Genomic DNA, 20935 nt, shown 5'->3' on the forward strand with positions numbered 1-20935 from the left:
AAGAAACTGAGTGGGGGCAATGACTGTTTCTAAGCAAAAGTTGGATTGTACCAAGGATCAGCACTGAGTCCTTTCCTCTTCTTGATTTTCCTGGTTGTTCTCACTTAGCAAACAATAAATGATGGGCCGTGGTCAATATATTGCAGATGTTAGTGAATCTTGCAAGAGGGATGATGAGAACATGGCCGATTCTCTGGAGAATTGAGGAAATACTTTGTGCGAATATTGTAACAAGATCAGTTGACCAGAATATCACTGTGTGGCGTCTCAGTTCGAGCCTACAGAATCAGAATGAACTGAAGGTTTAAATATTGTGCCTGAAGACCAATGCAAATCACATGGTTTCACGTTCATAGGGCCACAGCTGTCAGAAGGTAGAAGTCAGGACATTTATATTAAGCTACTAATTAGCTCTGGGCAGTGCATTTGGAACAATTGAAGTGGAGTGTTGTGTAAATGAAAAGTAGTACTGGAACTGAAAGAAAGAATCTGCAAGACGTGTAGAAGCCGACCTTGTCATATCGTGCAGATACAGAGAAAGCGAAAAGACATATCAAAGGCTGGATGGTGATGATTTGTGGATGATGATATGAATATGGGAGGTGACCAATGATAACAAAATTAGGACTAATCTTTCGGTGTCCATAAAGATTATGGTGGTATCAAAGAAGCTGTCTGAAAATATATTGAAATAGTATGGCCATCTGTTCTGGCGGGAGAAGAGAACCATGATGAGATGAGTGATGAATGAAAAGCTCGGCGAGGGAAACCTAAGACTAAATGGAAACTGCAGTGGTGAATGCTTTGCATTTAGCAGAATTCAGAAAAGAATCATCGGATGAGATGGAGAGGTATGCTCAACCAGGAGATAACATGTAAATCTCCAAAATATGCGAGAACTTGACGACGTTACAGCAATAGATTTTAAGATGCGGGTCAAGGTCAGCAACATCTTCATTTAACATTTCATAAACAGGGAAAAGGGTTTCAGTCTTTTTACAATATGATGTGGTAAATATGATAGCCGATTTGTATAGAATTTGCCAATGATTAGGCACTTCACTCGGGGTGTGTAATAAATTTCCTGTTGATTATGGCGAAAGTCGTTGGGGAATGTCATTGACAAGTTTAGAGACATGTGCGTAAATGTGAATATTGGAGTGATGAACGCTGCAGCTCAAAATCTTTTCAGGAATGGGAGAAAGAATACACAGTGATTGGCGAGGTGCTCTACAACATCTTAGCCGTTCAATCAAACTGCAATTTCACAACTGCCTGATGTGGCCGGGGCATGGAAGATATTCACCACAAATCGTCGAGCGCTCTAATCTGCATCAGTTGATCGATGAGAGGAATCTTGAAATACTCTGCGAGCTGTGTGTTCGCCCCAGCCATAGCTCCACTTTTTCAGTGCAATTGAATTCTTAACACAGAGGGAGAAGGATATTCGTCAAGGCAAAAGTCCCATAGAAAACTCAGCAATCTTTAAAGCATCACAGAATTCCAACAGAAATAAGTGCTCGGGACCTAATATACTATAAAGGAGGGAATCGAAGAACGTCGGTGACCTGATCTAGTATGATGGGAAGACAGCAATTTCCCAATAGGGTAGTCAATCTGTTCGTGTATGTTCATCTCTGTTAACGGGGATTAATGAAAAGCTTGTCCAATCTGAGGAATGATTAGAAGGGGATGAGTCCCCTGTACCTCACACACTCCTATTATCAGGAACAGAATACGGTAAATAAGGGGTTAGTGACGGTGTACGAAGTGAGAACGATGTGTAGTGTGGAGAATGTAAGCCAAAGTAGAGGTGCCCAAAGTCAATGTTAGAGTAACGTGCGTACTGGAAGCGCACCGTGCGGTAGGAACATTGTTACATGGGACAACAGCGAAACGATGGCAGTTAAAGTTGTAGCGATTAAAATTCGGGATGCACGAGAGACAGGAATTTAAAGAGCACCAATACCTCAGGAGACTGTGGGATGGAGTGGATTATCGGTCTTTGATTGTAGTGTGGTGTGGAAGAAGTTGGGGCACAAGGTGGTTCGGCAAAAACGGTGTCAGAACGATTTGGAAGAGGTTAGGATTACGTAGCCTGGAGTCTGGAGGAATGGAAGACCAATCTCCAGGACATTTCAGTGTGCAATCCCAGAGAAAAACGGTGGGCAGATTAAAAAGGTTGTTTAAAAAAAAGCGTTCATTCTTGGCCAGACGGAAAAAATATTGAAAATTGGGAGAAAAAAAGATTACTTATCTGGCCGGCATGCGCCATTCAATTTGTCAATGGCTATTTGCACTTCCAAAATACCTGGGAAGGCACTATGATGTCTCATGTATGTGTTTAGCTGATTAGCAGCTGGGGAGAGCGGCAAGTCACGTGATGAATCCTCCGGAAATTCAATTCAGCGCAGTTGGCTCCAAGGGCTCCCAATAACATCTCCATACATTGGGCTCCCCACCAGAACTTCGAAGTTTCACCTTCCATTTGTATGTGTAAATAAAGATAATAATCTAAAATTAATGCCTGCTTTGAATTTTGATCTGATGCATTGTAAAATGATGGCAAATAATGCGAGTGAGGATTTAACCTGTTGACTCCCTGGAGGTTTGATGCGTGTATATATAGATTTCCTTCCATTGCTGCGGCCAGATGCAAGTCAGTGTCTTTCAACACCTGCAGAACTCATCAAACTCTCCAAGAAAATGGAGAAACCGGCCATTCTGCTGGTGAAAGAGGTTTACTACCCGATTCTCGCAGTTGTTGGTCTTCCAGGTGCGTTAATATAACCCGTCTGTTGTTAATAGATGCAAATTATCTTCTTGTTTGTCTGTCATATTGGATAAGGGAGCATTTTGCCCCTGTCAGCGTTCCATGCTGGATATTTGGCGGAACAAATTCATGAATAGTGTTTTCGCAATTTCCATCTTTCCCTTGATCAGAAAATCTAGAATGTTCCTTAAATGCCTTGTACAACGTTTAGAGTTGATTTCGGATTCCCTTGTCATCCAGCACTGAGCAAAATCGACTGCCGCCGATTACATGGGCGATTAGGTTTCCAATTGTTTTTAAATCGCAAGGAATCGATTCAAATAGTCTCAACAGATATCGCCATGTCTATTTCACTCGGACATTGGAATAATAATTAATTTTCCCATCTCTCTTACAGCAAACCTCATGACAATTTTTATTGTCCATCGAAGAAACTGTGGCCTTTCCAAATGCATCTCGACCTACATGATGGCCATGGCAACAGCAGATATCCTCGTCATTATCAACAATATAATAATATATTAGATATGAAGTTATCATTTCCCATTTTCATTTCTCTCGCCACTCCTGTGAGCAGGACCATTATATATAGGACTACCGTCACCCTCGATTTGTCTGTTTGGTTCACCGCCTGCTTCACATTTGACCGATTTGTAGCAATCTGTTACCAGATGTTTAAGGCAAAGTACTGCACCAAAACAGCTGCAATCACAGTTGTGACAACCGCCTCCGCCCTCATCGTGTTGAAGGACATCCCGGTTTTATTTGCATATGAACCTCAGCACATAATTAACAATGTGGACTGGGGCTGTCGGTCAAGTCAGTCTTTTTTTTCTTCATCTCCGGGTATAGCGTACGTCTGGTTTCACAGCGCCTGGGTGGTATGGCTTCCCTTTACCCTAATTGCCTTGTTCAATTATTTAACTGTCCACCGTATCATAGTAGCCAATAGAGCCCGCACGGGACTCCGTGGTCACAGGAGTGAGAATCACAGCGATTTGGAGACGGAGAACCGAAGGAAATCCATTATTTTATTGGTCACCATATCCGTCACTTTCATATTGCTCTGGTTGACACGCGCCGTGACTTCAGTAACGACCAGACTGACAAACCGCATTTATTACCGAGGTGACCGCACAAGCCCTGCATATATCGCCACTGAATCCGGGGCTTTCCTGAAGTTGTTGAGTTGTTTTCAGAACCCATGTATTTATACAGCGACTCAGAACAAATTCAGAGAGCAGCTCAAGAATGTGGTGAAGTATCCATGGAAACTAACTGAGAGATTAGTTGAAAAAATGCGGATATAAAGAATCTAGTTTATCAAAGCCTCCTTGTAAATTTAAATTCCTGACAATTTGAGGAGAGGTAACGGTTATGTTCTGGTTTATTCCATTATCTACCGCTATTTTGATATGGGCATTATTCCCAGTGGGCCGGATGGACAACGGGGGATTTCGTCGCAGATGCTGGGATTGAACAGGTCAATTTCTAATGATCGATGAAGTTTCATGCGGTGATACAGCAAACGCAGATTTTGTGGTTGTGGATCTTTGTAATGCTGGAAGTTTAGAATGAATATTGCAGGCGAGGTACTCAAGTTAAAACATCATTTGTCATTGAGAAATAGCAGGGGTCTCGTGGCACGTGCTGAATGTTCTGAGTGAGGATACAGTCCATCCTCTATCCATCCATCTGACGATTGATTCCGTCTGTCCCAGCTAGTTCGCTGTAGTGGTGAGTTGATGCTGACTGGTCTCTTTCACTCCTTAAACGATAAAGTGCACTGTCTGCACTGGTAAAGTGGACATTATTATTGTTATTTTGTCTTATTAAATCGCACAAAGTGGCGAAGAAATGCCACTAAATGAATGGTTTCGCTTAAAGTTATGAACTGTTACATTTCATGCAAATAAAAACTCCGTTCAAACCAAACCGATATTTATAGCTTTGCGTTCAGCTGAATACCTGCACCAAGGTAAAACATTTTAAGCTATCATCTCGTGGGGCGCTTGTCCAATCTCTAAAAATAAATGAACATATGTTCTAACTTTGATAAGTTTTTTCTCGATCATCTGGCCTTAATCAGCCAGGAACGTCAAGGAGCCGGAGCAAGTTCCCATTTGAAAGTAAAGATTATCATAGAATTTACAGTGCAGAAGGAGGCCATTCGGCCCATCGAGTCTGCACCAGCTCTTGGAAAGAGCACCCTACCCAAGGTCAACACCTCCCCCTATCCCCATAACCCAGTAACCCCACCCAACACTAAGCGCAATTTTGGACACTAAGGGCAATTTATCATGGCCAATCCACCTAACTTACACATCTTTGGACTGTGGGAGGAAACCGGAACACCCGGAGGAAACCCACGCACACACGGGGAGGATGTGCAGACTCCGCACAGACAGTGACCCAAGCCGGAATCGAACCTGGGACCCTGGAGCTGTGAAGCAATTGTGCTATCCACAATGCTACCGTGCTGCCCGAAAGTAATCAGATGTTGGATATGAACATCTAACACTAAAGATACAGATACCCCACACTTTGAACGTGCAATTACCAGGGGATAATTCCATAATAACAACATAAAATTTCTGTTTCATATAAATAGGCATAGATCTGAACGATAAGAAGATTACGATAAACCATTAAAAATCAGTATTAAAGGCAGTGTCAAGAATGTAACATGGAGCTGGGGTCTTCTATGCTGTCAAACAACTGAGAAACTAGATAGATGCTGTTGCCTGGCTTCGCGGAGAAGAAGTACAGAGGAAAATATCTAGAACCTGGGATCAACAATGTGAAAATTGGACACATCGGATATAATGTAGGTATTGGACGGTCAACATGGATTCATGAAAGGGAAATTATGTTTGAAAAGCATGTTGAAGATTTCTTTTTGGGGATGTAACAACGAGAATAGACGACCGAGGACCATTAGATTTCCAGCACCTGTGTTTTCAGAAGGCCTTCGACAAGATCCCACACAAAAGGTTGGTAAAGACAATTATAGGTAACAAACTGGCATGGGTTGACAATTTGTTGGATGACAGAAAGCAGAGAATTGGATTAAACAGATCTTTCTCAGAATGGCAGCCTGCGACGAGTGGGGTGCTGTTAGGGTCAGTGCTTTGGACCAAACTCTTCACATTCTAGACCAATGATTGCGATGTGGGGTCAAATGTACTCATTTCAAGTTTGCTGATGACAGAAAACTTGATTCTGAAGCAGAATCAGACACACTAACTGAGTGCACAAGAAGAAGCAAATTGGAATATTATCTGCAAAATATTGTTACCCACCTTGGTAGGAAAAACCGAGGACCAGAGGACGTCTTGGGAGACAATGGGAGGGTTTGACGTCCAAAGGGATTTGGTTGCCATCGTCTCTGGGTCACTTGAAGCTAACATGCTGGTTCAGCAAAGAATTCGGAAGACACGTCATAGTGTCGCCTTTATTTCAAGAGGCTTAGAGGACAGGAGTCAAGAAGTGATTCTGTAGTGTTTCAGAGCCTTGGTGTGACATCAGGTGGAGTGTGCAGTTTTTATCCCTTTAGCTAAGATACAATATTCTTGCCACATAGGGATTACACCGGATGAACAGCAGACTGCTTCGGTTGTCCGTGGCGAAACCCATTCAGGTCCATTCTCCGACTCGATCACTGTAGTCCTGACAGTTTAATTGCTTCAGCTGCGAATACAATTTCTACTTCAAAATGTTGATCGCCTCTCTTTGCACCAACTAACTAACGAGCTAACCTATTCAGGAACGAATGGAAGAAAATTATCAAATGGTAGCGTTGGTGTCTTTGGAACTGGTTGGACCAGCTGGACGTTAATAATTGTGACACACAACGCCCTGCTTCCTTCCTCATTGACTTGTCTCTTGCACAGTGCTGCATGTATGTCAGGAAGTGTGTGGTGTTTGCAGGATCGGTCTGATTATAATATAAATCGAAATAAAACAACAAATGGAATGACATGTTCAACGGTTGACAAGGTTGACATCACAGACGCATTTACTTAGAACATAGAAAAATACAGCACAGAACAGGCCCTTTGGCCCACGATGTTGTGCCGAACCTTTGTCCTAGATTAATCATAGATTATCATAGAATTTACAGTGCAGAAGGAGGCCATTCGGCACACCGAGTCTGCACTGGCTCTTGGAAAGAGCACCCTACCCAAGGTCAACACCTCCACCCTATCTCCATAACCCAGTAACCCCACCCAACACTAAGGGCAATGTTGGACACTAAGGGCAATTTATCATGGCCAATCCACCTAACCTGCACATCTTTGGACTGTGGGGGGAAACCGGAGCACCCGGAGGAAACCCACGCACACACGGGGAGGATGTGCAGACTCCGCACAGACAGCGACCCAAGCCGGAATCGACTCTGGAGCTGTGAAGTAATTGTGCTATCCACAATGCTACCGTGCTGCCCATTATGTCCAGTTGCTATCGTAAATGTGCCACTTCAAAAGACTTTCTCCGAGAGACTCGTGCTCAAGTTGTGCTTTATTTCAGCATGGAGGTTATGGCGAAACACTGGGCGGGATTCACCGAGCCTGAGCCGGGTCGCATAATCGCCGTTCACGACGGAAAGTCGGACGACGCCGGTTCGACACCGTTTCGCTATTCTCCGCACAAGCGAAAACGGCATGGCCGTGAAAGGCGCTGTGTGGCCTGGAGGATCGCCTGAGGTGGTCCCACGAGCGATTCCCCGGTGTCCGGGCCATACTGCGGCCCTCCAGGTTCGGGTGGGGGCGTGGGGAGGACAGCCCCCATGAATGACGTCATTACGGCAGCCAGGCTGATGGGACCGAGCCCGGGCGCTGGCTGAGCGCAAACCCCCGGTCGTGAGGATGGGTTCCGGACCCCCCAGGGGGCGTACCTCCAAGCCGGTGGCACCCAGCGGCCGGTACGTCCAGGGCTTCCCTGCATGAGCCCTGTGACAGCGTCGGCGCAGGCGGCTCAGAGAGGCAGCTGAGGATGCAGCATAGGGACGGGCTGCAGAGAGGCAGGTGGCAGCCGCTTAGCCGGGAAGGCCGCCCACCCGGCAGGAGGAGGAGGAGGAGACCAACGAGGGTGAGGCACAGGATGAGGATAGCAATGAGGAGGAGGAGGACGAGGAGAGGGGGAGGAGGACGTGGTGCCACGGTGCCGGAGGCCTCCGATGAGGCCTCATGTGTACTGGCGCCGCATGTCCTTCGATGACCTCCCGGACAGGGTATGCAGGAGGAGGCTCTGGAAGAGCTGGGAAACCGTCACCCATATCTGTCACCTGATGGCACACATCGCAGAACATGGGACTGGGGGAGGACACCCTCTCCCAGTGGCCATCCAGGTGATTGTGGCCCTGAACTTTTATACCACGTGGTCATTCCAGTCGCCGAGTGGGGACCTGTCCGGCATCTCCCAGGCAGCGGCACTCAGGTGCATCCGTGCAGTGATGGGCGCCCTGTATGACATTGCAGTGCGCTACATCCAGTTCCCTGTGGACCCACCCACCAGGATGCCCGGGCAGCGGGCTTAGCTGCCCTGGCCAGGATACTCATGGTACGGGGGTGAATGATGGGGTGCATGTCGCCATCCAGCCACCAGCGGATAACAGGGATGTGTTCATGAACAGGAAGGGGTCCTACTCTATGAACGTGCAGGTGGTTTGCGGCCACCAGGTGAAGACCCTGCACGGCTGCGCCCGTTACCCGAGCAGTCTGCATGACTCGTTTATCCTGGCGCAATTGTTCATCCCCGGCATGTTCGATGGAACCCCACCCCCGGCAGAGGGGATGGTTGCTGGGAGTCAGTGGTTACCGGTTGCGGTTGTGGCTGATGATGCCTATACGAAGGCCACAGACCAACGCAGAGACCCGCTACAACGATGCCCATTGTGTGACCAGGGGTGTGGTCGTGAGGTGCTTTGGGCTGCTGAAAATGCGTTTCAGGTGCCTGGACCGCTCTGGAGGCCCTACACGCCCTGAGAGGGTAGGCCGCATCGTTGTGGTCTGCTGCGCCCTCCACAATATAGCCCAGCAGAGGTGCGATGTGCTGGAGGAGAAGGAAGGGGAGGCAGAGGGGCAGGAGGAGCACGAGGAAGGGCACGCCTCACCACATGAGGAGGAGGGAGGGGAAATGAATGGGACATGGGGGCTGTACATGGACGGGAGACTGCACAAGGCCACCGGCAGGGCCAGCGAGCATGGGAGGCATTCATCGCCGCACGTGTCACCAACTAGGTGTGTGGGGGCTCGCTGAGCAGGGGCACTGACACCACTGTACTGCACCACCTCACCACCCCGCACCCCCACCTCCCATAACACCAATGAGACGCACTCCCAAAGCACCGCATGTACACCACCCCTCCATTACACATCCACCTGCGCCACAATGGGCCGGGCTCACACGGTTGCTTGTGGAAACGAGTGTGGTCCATGCCATGGAGGATGATGACAACCCGCTCTGCGATGAGCTCTGATCTCCAAATTGTAAGACAATATCTGACTCATGGCCACAGTTACTCCCTCCACCTGGGGGGTCCCTGTATGCGTGCTGAATACTCCATCACATGGCCCTGTCGAATCGCTGGCGGGGGGGGGGGGGGGTGTTGACGTCCGGGGGCCACACGTTACACCCACCGGGGATCAACGTTCCATCACCCCTCGACCACATTGGCACACAGTCCCCTACTCGACCCCACAGCCATCGGACATAGCACAAGTCAGCTTGCATTGTTGTAAAAGAGTGTTTAATTAGAAAGGTTATATACATGTGCTTTCGCCCCAAAAAACAAAGCTGTGCCCTGCACCCGTGCCAACTTACTAGGTGTCTAACTTCCTGGCCTTACGGGTCCTATGGCATCATCTTTGTGGTTCCCCAGACGGTACAGCAGGAGTGGAGGCGGACCTCTGAGACTCCTGCCCTGCGACCTGATCCCCGTACACGCTCGCTTCCTAGGGCTGCCGTGCTGGATGGGCCAGGCTGCTCCTCAGGCATCCTCGATGGCGTGGTGCCACTCTGTTCTTCCCGCTCACCACCAGGTGCACCAGGGACAGAACAGGGGGAGTCCGAGGTGCCGAGGCGTTCCGTGACCTCCCCTGCAGGAGTCACCGGCATCATCGCATCCTCCTCCCTCGGGGTGCCCGTTGGCCCCCGGGCCTCTTCATGGGATGGGGGTGCGAGCAGGGACAAGCCCCGAGGTACCACCAACACCTCGCGCTCCCAGTCCTGGAGGCCCGAAACGGCATCGACCAGGGTCTGAACGTTAGCAGCGTTGGAGCTCAGGGTGTAGGCCATCCCTGTCTGGGACTGCGCCACCTGTCTCTGGGTCTGTGCGACGCCATCCAGCACCTGGCCAAATCCGGGCGATGCTCTCAGCGATGGCCTGCTGAGACTGGGCCAGCACCTGGGCAATGCCGCCGATGATCTCTGGGATGGCCTGCTGAGACTGGGCCACACTGCAGAGCAGGTCAGCTGGCTCTGGCACATGGCTGCCTGTGAGAGGGCAGCCCTTTCATGGGGCACGGATGACGCATGCACATGAAGCCCCATGCCTTGCATAACCTGGCCCATGTCCGACACCGTTACCCCATCGCCTCCACCGCAGACGCCACCCATGTCGTGTCAGCCTGGGTGGCAGCCATGTCCGGCACCACTCCCTGCTCGTGGATGCGGATGGACTCCTCCACCTGCGCCTGCTGCTGCTGGAAGCCAGCCATCATCCCGTTGTCTAGTCCCCGGGTGTCTGACTGTATCGGGTCTCTGGGTGGGTCTGGTAATTCCAGGAACCCAGGACCCGTCTTGGCGTAAGGTGGTTGCTGGGGCAGGTCTGCCCTCCGCCCTTCCGGCCCCTCGGCTTCTCCTACCTCCACCTGCTGTACCGGTATGGCTATGTGATGACCACCAGTGAGTGTCACTGAAGCCTCATCACTAAATTGCCCAACCGAGGTGAGAGTCTCTGCGATGGTGGAGGGTACGGGAGACAGCAGTGACGAAAACTCCATGTCATCATCGGAAACAAACTCCGGGGCCTCCTGCGCTGACCCTTTGCCCGATTGTCCCTGTGTCACCCCCATTTGTTTGTCAGTGTCTGGTCTGGCCGTCCTCTGTGTGTCCGTCTTCTGTGTGTCCGTCCTCTTTGTGTCAGTGTCCGGTCTATCCATCCTCTGTGTGTCCGACCTCAGTGTGTCAGTGTCCTGGGTGTCCGTGTCCTGGGACTCTGTATCGGTGGCAGGGCTTCTGTGATGGCTGCCCACCCCGCCATAGCCTGCATTCCTGAGGGCCACTGGACCTGGCACTGGCCATGGACTTGGCACGCCAGAGAGACCGGGATGACCTGCGGCTGGTCCTGTAAGACACAAAACAGCATCTATCGTCAGACAGGTGGACGGGGGTGAGGATGTGGAGTGGGGGGCTGGGGTGAGGGTGTGGAGTGGGGTCTGGGGTGAGGGTGTGGAGTGGGGGGCTGGGGTGAGGGGGTGCAGTGGGTGGCTGGGGTGAGGGGGTGGAGTGGGTGGCTGGGGTGAGGGTGTGGAGTGGGGGGTTGGGGTGAGGGTGCGGAATGGGAGGTTAGGGTGAGGGTGTGGAGTGGGGCGCTGGGGTGAAAGTTTAGAGTGGGGGGGCTGGGGTGAGAGGGTGGAGTCAGGCAGGGGAGTGTCACTTGGTGGTGCGCCTCTGATCTGGCAACTGGCAACGTCCTGGTCCTCAGGTCTGCCTGCGAGGCCCAGTGCCCTCTGCTCATGAACAGTGAGGGGGTGCAGTACGGGTCGACACCTCCCTGTGGTTGTGGGCGCTCTTATCCTGGGGGGAGGGGGAACAAACATCAGTGTTAGGCGGTCCGACGCATGCAGCGCAGCTGTTGGGTATATGATGGCATGGGAGCATGGGGCACCCGGCCAATGCAGCTGGCATGGGTGGATGCAGCCCATGTGGGTGAGGGAGGGGGTTGTGCCGTTCTCCGGGTGGGGGGGGTTGACTTGAGGTTGGTGGTGCCAGGGGCACGTCTCTGTGTACTCACCCTGGCTGCCATCGTCAGGTCGTGCAACTTTTTGCGGCAGTGTTCGCCGGTCCGTGGGGTGTGCCCCACGCGCTGACGTCCTGGCCCACCTCCCTCCACATACACCGGACGGTGCTGCATGGATTGTGATGGCCCGGTCCAGGGTACATGCCCACCCTCCTTTCCCCCACCGTGTAGAGGTCGTGGTCTCTAAACATCGGGGCATCTATGCGCTGCGTCGCCACGTCATGCTCATGGCCCGCGTATCCGACGCCAGTTTGGGGCCACTCCACCCCCGCTTCTTGCGGCGGCCGTGCTGGCCCCTTGTGCGCCACAGAATCGCTGCTCCTAGCAGCCCGCTGACACCATCGTAATATGCTCTGTCATTGACGATGGCATCATAAGAACACAGAACATAAGAACTACGAGCAGGAGTAGGCCATCTGGCCCCTCGAGCCTGCTCCACCGTTCAATGAGATCATGGCTGATCTTTTGTGGACTCAGCTCCACTTTCCGGCCCGAACACCATAACCCTTAATCCCTTTATTCTTCAAAAAACTATCTATCTTTATCTTAAAAACATTAAATGAAGGAGCCTCTACTGCTTCACTGGGCAAGGAATTCCATAGATTCACAACCCTTTGGGTGAAGAAGTTCCTCCTAAACTCAGTCCTAAATCTACTTCCCCTTATTTTGAGGCTATGCCCCCTAGTTCTGCTTTCACCCGCCAGTGGAAACAACCTGCCCGCATCTATGCTATCTATTCCCTTCATAATCTTATATGTTTCTATAAGATCCCCCCTCATCCTTCTAAATTCCAACGAGTACAGTCCCAGTCTACTCAACCTCTCTTCGTAATCCAACCCCTTCAGCTCTGGGATTAACCTAGTGAATCTCCTCTGCACACCCTCCAGTGCCAGTACATCCTTTCTCAAGTAAGGAGACCAAAACTGAACACAATACTCCAGGTGTGGCCTCACTAACACCTCATACAATTGCAGCAGAACCTCCCTCGTCTAGCAATGAAGGACAAAATTCCATTTGCCTTCTTAATCACCTGTTGCACCTGTAAACCAACTTTTTGCGACTCATGCACCAACACCCAGGTCTCTCTGCACAGCAGCATGTTTTAATATTTTATCATTTGAATAATAATCCCTTTTGCTGTTATTCCTACCAAAATGGATAACCTCACATTTGTCAACATTGTATTCTATCTGCCAGACCCTAGCCCATTCACTTAGCCTATCCAAATCCCTCTGCAGACTTCCAGTATCCTCTGCACTTTTTGCTTTACCACTCTGCCCCTATAACGGAGAATCCTGCCGACTCTATTCCAGTTCCTCGCTTTCTCCTTACACGTATTTCAGTTTTCTGCCCTCTGAAACTCGCTTTGTCTCTTTAACTTTCTCCAAAGTCTCATCAATTCCATTCATTAAATGAAAAGCTCAGTCTCTGCACGTACGACATTTAACAAAGTTCTTCCTCATGGTTGAAAGATCCATTCCAATCGAGTTTCGAGTTGAGAAACAGAACATATGAACACACAGGAACAGGAATTTGAAACCATCTCGTGGAGACATAGGCCAAAGTATCGCTCGGATTCTAACTCTCGGTTTCCTGTTCATTAGACTGGCACCGCTACCCATTAACTCACGGAGTATTGTAGTGCAGTATTTTAAATTATTATCCCACTATTTGCTGCAATATCTCCATCTGGTATTGTCTGCGTGACAGTGAGAAATCACAATTAACCGAAAGGTGGAATTGAGGTGGAAGATCAGGCAGCAGGTTCTTGAATGTTTGAGAAGCTGCTAAATACATGGGCCGAAATTCTCCAAGCCCACGCCGGGTCAGAGAATCGCAGGGGTGGATCGAGAATCCCCCCAACACCACTCCGAGGCTGGGCCGCCGAATCACCGGCGACCCAAGAATCGGTGACAATCGCGCCCGCGAGGTTGCTGCGGCGTCAGTCAGGGGCTGTTGAAATATGCCCCCACGATGATTCTCCGCATGTGACGGGACGAACACGCTCCGAGTTCCGCCATGTCGCGCCTGCGTGGGTCAGGCCTGGCACTGCGATCGGGGACTTCCGATCGGCGTGCAGCCACGATTTGGAGGGGTGCCTACCTCCTGCCACGCGGGGCAACTGCGGTCGCCGATATGTTGCTCCGCCCCGGCGCGGAGACGGCCGTCGCATGCATGCGTGGACCCGCGCCGGCTTGGTGCGCATGCGAAGAGCCGCGCCTGTCGTGTCGGGCCAGCATTCGGCGCCGGTGCAGTGCACTGCACTCTGGCACCATTCTAGGCCCCGAAGAACAGTAGAATTAATGGGCCTGGAGGGCCGTTGACGTCGGCGTCGCTCGCGCCGGTTCTGACGCCAGCGTCAACACTTGGTCGCGATATCGGTGAATCCCGGCCATGATCTGCCTGCTCCTGTTTTTTCATGACCTCACAGACACTACTCAGAGGAACGACCAGGGTTACACTGACCTTGGAGCGTTTTACCTGTGGCACTCCGGAGTTTTGTTCATTTTGTTACTTTCGGATCGCAAGTTTCATAATCCAAGAATTGTATCGGTCAGAGAATAGATGCAGTGCAGAAGGGGGTAGTTTGGCCCGCCTGTATGCGAGGGCACTCTCAAGGAGTAATTTACTCAGTGTCAATCCACCCCTTCGCTCTTACCCATGCACATTTGTTTTACAGTTCAGCGGCTCTCCATTTTTCTATTCTCGTCAGTATAATCGAATGAAGGGTGATGTGATCGCGGTTTCTATCCCGTCAAAATCAAGTGTTAGTTTAAAAACTAATAAACTGTTCAGAATGGGTAAATGTGGTTGAACCTTCACATCATTTTACCGCTGATCCACAGTGGCAGAGGCGAGGACAAAGTCAGGAAACAATTTTCACATCAGCTGGAAATCCAGAAAAAATATTGAAAATGCCGAGGCTGCCGCAATTTAGTGAAGATGATGTATCTTTTCTTCCATTTCTCTGAAGAATTCTGCATTCATTACTTGCTATCCCTGCCGTTTCAGGGGGACTGAACACCTTCAGATTGAAAGTCCGATGCTCGACCGACTAAGCTACCCAGGCCCGTTTTAACAGCTTCGCCATAGCTGTCTTCAATGTCTTTTGAGACCTTTGGTAATTCAGCCTCTCCAGCTCATTTCCCTCGCAAGCAGACCGGAAGCCTCCCTCTGGCTTCCTTTCACAAATTCTTCAGCTTGTACTCGCTTCTTACCAGTGACTTGCGATGTGACAACTGTTGTTACCCCGGGACCTGCACTGACACTTCAAGGCTTTGGAGATTTCAGTTTAGTCGAGGGGATAGTAAGTTGCAGAAATTCGCGCGGGAAGACACAGACATGGATTTCAGGAGGGAGTAAACTATTTAAAATGGTATTCATTGCAGAAAAACACACATTGGCAATGACGTTCTACACATTGTGAGGCATAAATTGTGGGGGTAAAAATAGATCTGTCAGCCAAACATCTTGATGAGCGCTCCATCCTTTTTTCCTCCCACATCTGTGCTGTAAAACACGCAGTGGCATAAACCAGTTAATTCTTGCTCTCAGGAATCGAAGACAACCATTCAAATTTGTTGGCTCAGCATGAAGCTCCGGAGGTAACGTGGGTCATTTCTGGATAACATTGCATTCGCCTCTATCCCCAGACGACTTTGCATTGACCAAACGGACAGAGGCACCGGTGAATCTCGATTTGAGATTCTCCTTATTCTCCAGACAGGCGCATTAACCAATTGACAATGAGGATTGGTCTATTTAACTTGAAAGAGAGCGTAGCTGTTGCCGAGCAACTTTGTGAAGATGGGAACATTCACACAGCTCCGGGGAAAACAAATGCTTACAGCTCACTGCCAACCTGAAGCTTTGAATTTGCAAATAGGAGAGTTCAGAATTTCAGCTTGTGCGCGAACAGTCAGAAAGAAGATTAAGAATTATCCGCTCACTTTGAAAAGTCCTTGCACATGGGGGGGGGGGGGGGAGACAATTTCAAATCGTTAATTTAAAAGAAAACAGTTTTTTCCCCCAGAGCTCAGCAGATCAGCCAGCATCTGTGGTGAGAAACAGATATTACGTCTTTATGAATCTTCTTCAAAGCTGCAGTCAGACCTGTTGGATATTTTCAGCATTATCTGTTTTTATTTCAGATTTCCCGAATCCGCAGTATTTTGCTTTTCCATTAGTAAAAGACTACCGAACTATGATCAGGATTGTGAATAACGTTGTAGTATTAAATCAGATATTGTGGGATAAAAAGTATATCGTTCGATCTGTTATTCAATTAAATGCTATGGGTTCCTATTGTGAAATTGACACTTTCCCGTTCAATCATTTAGTCGATGTGATTTGGAGGTGGGATGTCTGTATGAACACGTCAGCGGAACTGAGTTGGAATGAAGTGGAAACTATTTATTTCTCTCCTGCTCTGTTTAACTGTTAGATAAAAAAGTATGTCCCTGGAAGATGGGATCAGTGTGGGACTGAATACTTCTGCTGTCTGAGCATTTCGAACTGATGAACTGTCTGTGGCTCTCTGTGAGTGATAATATAGCTACCGTGTGTGAGAAGGAGTTGCCTACGTTGTTGCCTGTAACTTAGGTGGAGGGTGGAAGGAGAACAAAAGTGAAGTCAGTGATGGGGTGGGAGGCCAGGAGAGATTAAATGATAAAACTGCCAAATATGGGGCGGTGAAAGCACCAAATTTGAACCACTGACTGGACGGTACTGGATACTGAACAAAATTCCGAAAATTCCAACAGCACATCTCCTGTCCCACCAGGAGTGACAACACTCTCGACCACTGCTACACAAAGGTCAAGGGCGCCTACCGTTCCAACCCCCGACGGCACTTTTGAAATTCAGGCCATAAAACGGTGCTCCTTCTCCTGGCATACAAGCAGAACCTTAAGCAGGAGAGTCCGTCTAAGAAGGTTGTGCAGTGCTGGTCCAAGGAAACAGAAGAGCTCCTATGTGACTGCTTGGCGACAGTGGGCTGGTCCATATGTAAGAACCCAGCGACCAACCTAAATGACTATGCCACCACCGTCACAGACTTCATCAGCAAATATGTGGACGACTGCGTGCCAAGGAAAGCACTACGTATGTTCCCCAACCGGAAACCGTGGCTTAATCGAGAGATTGACTCCCTACTGAAGGACAGGTCTGAGGCGTTCAAGTCAGGCGACCCTGACCTATGCAAGAAATCCAGGTACGACCTCTGCAATGTCATCAGGGATGCCAAGAGAGAATCTCAGCCCAAGTTAGAATGACAGACCAGCGTTACAGACTCTCGTCAGTTGTGACAAGGTCTAAACAACATAACATGCTACCAAGCAAATCCGAGCAGTATCTCAGGCAGCAGCGCGCCCCTCCCCGATGAACTCTATGCTCAGTTCAAGCAGGAAACCGTCAATCCGCTGTCAAGTGCCCCATCAGCCCAATACACACCCATACCCACCGTCACTGCTTCCGATGTCAGATCGGCCTTCCTGAAAGTGGACCCTCGGAAAGCGACGTGTGCAGATGCGCTCCCTAGTCGTGCACTCAGAGCCTGTGTGGAGAAACAGGCAGATGTATTCATGGACATTTTTAACCTGTCCCTACTCCTCTCCAAGGTCCCCACCTGCTTCAAGAAGACCGCCATCACCGGACTGAACGGTAGCACAGTGTTTAGCATTGTTGCTCACAGTGCCAGGGTCCCAGGTGGGGTTACTATCTGTGCGGAGTCTTCACGTTCTCCCCGTGTCTGCGTGGGTTTCGTCCGGGTGCTCTGGTTTCCTCCCGCAAGTCTGAATTCTCCCTCAGTGTACCCGAACATTCACGCCGGAGTTTGGCGACCAGGGAACTTTCACAGTAACTTCATTGCAGTGTTTTTTAAAATAAATTTAGCGTGCCCAATTATTTTTTCCAATTAAGGGGCAATTTAGCTTGACCAAACCACCTAACTTGCGCATCTGTGGGTTGTGGGGGTGAAACCCACACAGGCACGCGGAGTACGTACAAACTCCACAAGGACAGTGACCCAGGGTCGGGACTCGAGCCCGGGTCCGCAGCGCCGTAGGCAGCAATGCTCACCACTGTGCCACCATGCTGTCCTTTGATTGCAGTGTTAATGGAAGTCTACTTGTGACAATAGTAAAGATAATAACGGTTATCATACCACTGCCAAAGAAGAACCATGAAATGTGCCTCAATGACTACCGTCCGGTGAACCTGACAACAATTGTAATGAAGTGCTTCGAGAGTTTGCTCATGAAGCGCATGAACTCCATACTCCGAGAATACCTAGATCCATTGCAATTTGCATACCTCCAGTTCACAGCAGACTCCATCTCCCTGGCCCTACACTCACCCCTGGACATCTCGACAACAAGGACTCCTATTTATTGACTACAGCTGGGCCTACAACACCATAACCTCAGCCAAGCTCATATCAAAGCTCCAAAACCTAGGACTTGGCTCCTCACTCTGCAACTGGATCCTCGACTTTCTGACCCACAGACCACAATCAGTAAGAATAAACAACAACACCTCCTGAACAATATTTTTCAACACCGGGGCCCCGCAAGGCTGCGTACTTAGCCCCCTTCTATACTCCCTATGCACACACGACTGCTTGGAAAAATATGGTTCCAACTTCATCTACAAGTTTGCTGACAACGCAACCGTAGTGGGTCGGATCTCGAACAATGATGAGTCAGAATACAGGAGGGAGATAGAGAACCTAGTGGAATGATGTAACGACAGCAATCTATTCCTCAATGCCAGCAAAACAAAAGAGATGGTCATTGACTCCAGGAAGAAAAGTACTGTACAAAACCCTGTCTGCTGGGGTGGAGATGGTTGACAGCTTCAATTTCCTCGGTGTAAACATCACCAAAAATCTGTCCTGGCCCACCCACGTCGACGCTACCACCAAGAAAGCACAACAACACCTATACTTCCTCAGGAAACTAACAAAATTAGGCAAGTCCACACTGACCTGTACCAACCTTTACAGGTGCACCATAGAAAGCATCCTTTCTGGCTGCATCACAGCCTGGTATGGCAACTGCTCGGCCCAAGACCGCAAGAAACTTCAGAGAGTCGTGAATACAGCTGAGTCCATTGACTCCCATCCATTGACTCTATCTACACCTCCCGCTGCCTTGGGAAAGCGGACAGCATAATCAAAGACCCCCTCCCACCAGACTTACTCACTCTTCTAACTCCTTCAATCGGGCAGGAGATATAAAAGTCTGAGAACTTGCACGAACAGATTCAAAAATAACTTCTTCTCCGCTGTTACCAGACTCCGATGTAGACTCCTGATGAAGGGAATAGATAGGATAGATGCAGGGAGGTTGTTTCCACTGGCAGGCGAAAGCAGAACTAGTGGGCATAGCCTCAAAATAAGGGGAAGTAGAGTTAGGACTGAGCTCAGGAGGAACTTCTTTACCCAAAGGGTTGCGAATCTATGAAATTCCCTGCCCAGTGAAGCAGTTGAGGTTCCTTCATTGAATGTTTTCAAGATATAGATAGATATTTTTTTGAAGAATGAAGGAACAAAGGGTTATGGTGTTCAGGCGGGAAAGTGGAGCTGAGTCCACATAAGATCAGCTATGATCTTATTGAATGGCGGAGCAGACTCAAAGAGCCAGATGGTCTACTCCTGATCCTAGTTCTTACGTTCCTAAACGACCCTCTTATGGATTGACCTGATTAATAAAACACTCCTGTATCCTTCACCCGATACCGGCGTCTATGTATTTACATTGTGTACCTTGTGTTGCCCTTTAATGTATTTTCTTTTTATTTTATTTTGTCTTCATGTACTAAATGGTCTGTTTGAGCTGCTCGCAGAGAAATAGTTTTTACTGTACCTGAGGACACATGACAATAAACAAATCCAATCCAATCCAATCCAATCGTACTGATCCGCCCAGAAACAATAGAATAGAATCCCTGCAATGCAGAAGGCAATTCGGCCCATCGACACTTGGAAAGAGCCTCTTCCTGGGAAAGCGTACCCTGCTGACCGGCAGAAATGCACAAAAAATATTAACTCGTTAAAATAGACACAAATCAATACGAGGAAGTAAGAACTGATATTATGAAATTTGGGATGACTCATGGGACGTTTGTACATTGTACGAAAAGTTCTTAATGCAGTTAGAAGATTATATCAGTTACATCGGTTTCCAATGTCGGAAATCGTCCATTAAAGCATCGGAACCGAGCGAGAATCATAGAACGTCTACAGTGAGAAGGAGGCCATTCGGCCCATCCAGTCTCAGCGACTCTCTGATAGAGCACCCCACCTCAGACTACTGCATTGCCAAATGTGATGTTGTCATAGAATAAGTATAGATCAGGAATTCAATCCGGCTCTCCCACATTGCAGTTGCATATGGTATTGCTGAAACACCAAAGTACAGATTTGAATTGAGTTCACAGTATCACAATAGAGGGACTAAAACGCAGATGCTGTAAGTTCTAAGTGAGTTGAAAAACGCTGGAAATAATCCTCCGTTCCGGGAGTATCTGTTGAGAATAAAACCGACGGGTTTTTAAATTGACGAGAACCTGTTGAAATTTAAATTTGCGCTTGCCCTCTGCTTCATAACCAGATTGTCCAGGTGAGATAGAGTTAGAAATAGTTGCACGGGAAACCATTGGCTTCTCAACTCCAGGTTTGGTCGTTTGCCAGCAGCTCAGCAATGCAATACACATCCGCAGATAAGTACTGACTTTGGTCCGGACTTGTTTCAAAATAATTAGAACAATGTATGAGTCCAAAGCACAGTATCTGTGAAGACATATCGAAGCACCGAGTATTTCTGGCCGAGCCAGCAGCTGTAATTAAATTTGCTGATGAATAAATTGTGCTGAAAGAGGCAATATTTGTGTGAAATTGTTGGGAATCGGGTTATTAATTCGAGCAGAGGTCTATTTATGATTTCAATGCATCTTTAAGGTTGGCGGAATGATTTGTGGGACTGGATGTTGCAAGTCTGTCCACAATGAATTTTCCTGTCACGATGCAGTGAACGAACGGCACGGGGGTCGTTAACGGTGATGTCAATGCTCGTCTGCAAGTGTTCCGGTGTAGAGTAGCAAATGTTCGATCACATGTCACTGACAGACTTGTGGGG

This window comes from Scyliorhinus torazame, chromosome 4 (genome assembly GCF_047496885.1).
Source record: "Scyliorhinus torazame isolate Kashiwa2021f chromosome 4, sScyTor2.1, whole genome shotgun sequence".
In the NCBI taxonomy this organism is placed as follows: domain Eukaryota; kingdom Metazoa; phylum Chordata; class Chondrichthyes; order Carcharhiniformes; family Scyliorhinidae; genus Scyliorhinus; species Scyliorhinus torazame.